The sequence below is a fragment of the Mus caroli genome, chromosome X (genome assembly GCF_900094665.2).
Source record: "Mus caroli chromosome X, CAROLI_EIJ_v1.1, whole genome shotgun sequence".
NCBI classification, from domain to species: Eukaryota; Metazoa; Chordata; class Mammalia; order Rodentia; family Muridae; genus Mus; species Mus caroli.
Window position 1 is genome coordinate 150,636,531 of NC_034589.1, and position 2,800 is coordinate 150,639,330.

Sequence of the window (2,800 nt, forward strand, 5' to 3'; positions counted from 1 at the left end):
ACTTTAGCACATACATGCTACTATGTTCAAGCTAAATGAGTACTTAGAACTATGTCTACTGACTTACTCCATGGATCCTTTATGATAAGGAGCATATGCTAGAGATTACAAAGAGAGTTGGTGATGGCTGGTAAAATATCAGACATATTTTCTAGGTAGGAATACTGTATTACGTGCCATATAATTTTTAATATACTTAATTCACAAGGACATAAAACAATGGTAGTTGACTGTATGTTTCATCTATTTAATCAGCTTATAATGTAAAGTAAATATAATGATAGCAAAGATACTATATCATTCACAGTTTGGTCAGAAACTTAGAAATTGCTCTAAGTAGATGAAAAATATTTTAATTCAGAGAATGAAATGCGTACAATGCCATTAGAAGCTTAGGAAACAGAGGTTAAGGGAAGCTGTGCTCAGCTTTTCCATTAATGGTCTGCAGCACTTAAATAGGTGACTTGCAAGTAGCTAAATAAAAAGGGGTGAAAATTTTCATATCTACTGTCTGACAAAGCCCACTTCCCTTCTCTGCTATTATAATAGTTTCAGCTTCTCTTCTGCCTTCCAAATGTTAAGAGGGAGCCTCTAGCTGGTAGACTCAAAGCTGACTAGCAAGGGCTTCTGAGAACAATAGCTCTTTGCTCTCTAGCTCTTTGGATGTAGGGACATCATATAGAGAAATGATACTGAATGTTTTTTTCCAAAATAAAGCTACTCAGCTCAAATACCCCCACTCCCAAGTCCTTTTAATGTTCTAGTATCCACTATTCTTTAGACTGACCCACAGTATTGTACAAGTGAATCTTCAATGAAATACAAAAATCATTAATGTTTTGCTTTTCTCCTAACACAAATTTATTGTTTTATCCATATAACTATTAAACTTATAAATTAATACTTTTCATAGCAATAATGTATTCTTTTCTTTTGGTATATTTAAATATATCAGAGTTCTCATGCAAGTTGTTTTCCTCTGTTATATATATTTTTCCTCTGTTATAAAAATAGTTTGTATAAATAGCTACTTTTTCTCTTTTTAAGTGAATTTCTTAAGTGTTATTTCCCAAATGAATTAATGGGTCAAAATGCATAATTAGTTTCTTAAAAATTACTGTCTTGTTAAAGCTAATACAGAATAGTAAAATGTTCTAATAAACATTATGCAGTGTAATCTTACACCATATGGCATTAATCAATCTGTTACTAGCTTTTGCTTTCCTCCAGATATATAAGGGATTAAGATCTACCGTTTCACACCAAGACATCTGGCTGCCAAACAACTTGAGTCGCAAAGCAATATATAACAGGCTTCTTATTTTATTTTATCTTTTTAAATTTTTTTTTTGCTTTCTCATCTTTCTTTCCCAAGTCTTATAATCCTACTCTCTGAATTTTTGGCTAATCTCTTCCCCTAAAAGTCCCCCTGTCTAAGCTGTGACTGCTCCATTATTGCCTAACACATCCAGTGTAACTTCATGTTGAACTCCCTATCGCAGACAAGGAAAGAGCATTATACTATGCGGGCCACAACACAGGAGTTTCCAAGAGGCTTTGAGAGTTGACCTATACTCCTATATTGCTGTTTCCTTGAAAGAGGCCCAGATCTCTCTGTACCAAGACATCTGGGAGTAGTAATCCCATCTCAGTTTCTACATGATGCTCTCCCCTTAAATTCTAACATTTCCCCCCATTACCTTTTCTGAGTTCCCTCAAAAGGTCAAGGATTTGGCTGTGATTTGACATTATGCTAAAAACCCACCTCCTCTAAGAAGCTATTCTATTTTTTTTTAATGCATTGTATGGGCCTGCAGATGTAGTTCAGTTGGAAGAGTGTTTGCCTAACACACATAAGGCCCTGGACCAGTACAACACAAACCAGGTATGGTGGTACATGGCTATAGTGTCAGCACTTAGGAAGAGAAGCAGGAGGCATTATCTCTCAGAGATAAGCTACACAATAAGTTATAGGGCAGCCTGAGACCCTGTCTTAAATAAAACAAAAATTTAAATGAAGTATCCCAGTACAAGTTATCAAATTTCCACTAGTTCTCACACAACATTAACATTTTTCCAATTTTGAAGTGACCCATGCTCACTGAAGAAACGTTAAGAAGCATCAAAAAAAATTTAAAGATCATTCTTAATCCCACAACACACCAAGATAATCATTGTCAAGAATTTTTTTGTGTTATTCCCTTGGACTTTTCAATGATGTTGTAATTGAGTGCAAGCCATGCATACAGTTGTAATACACATTTATCGCGAGCATATTTTCATGTCGCTAACTTTTTGATGTCTCATTTCAATAGGAGTATAAATCCCATTGTGCAGATGTACTACAATTAACTAATACTCAGTTGTTTGATGTCTGAGTTCTTTCTACTTTATACTATTATGCATGATGCTACAATAAACATCCTTAATAAATCTTTGTCTATATTTCTGATCATTAGCTAAAGATAGGTTTCCAAAAAATAAAAAAGATACATTTTCTGAAGGGGGATTGTTGTAGTGAATTAAGCAATGCTTTCATTTAAGAATCACAAAAATATTAACGATTTATAAATAAAGTAATCAAATGTATAAATGCAGTTTTGCATATGCTTTATGGTGGTTCACCTGAAATCAATATGTGAAATTTCAAAAGGCTCAAGGATCCTTAGAATGAGTATTTTAAGTTGCTAGCTTAAAGGAGCTGGGCATTTAATAGATATTAACACATATTTTCCTGAAATAGTCATCTGTCACATTTTAATGTTAGAAATACTAAATTTTATCTTTCAAAATGATTTCA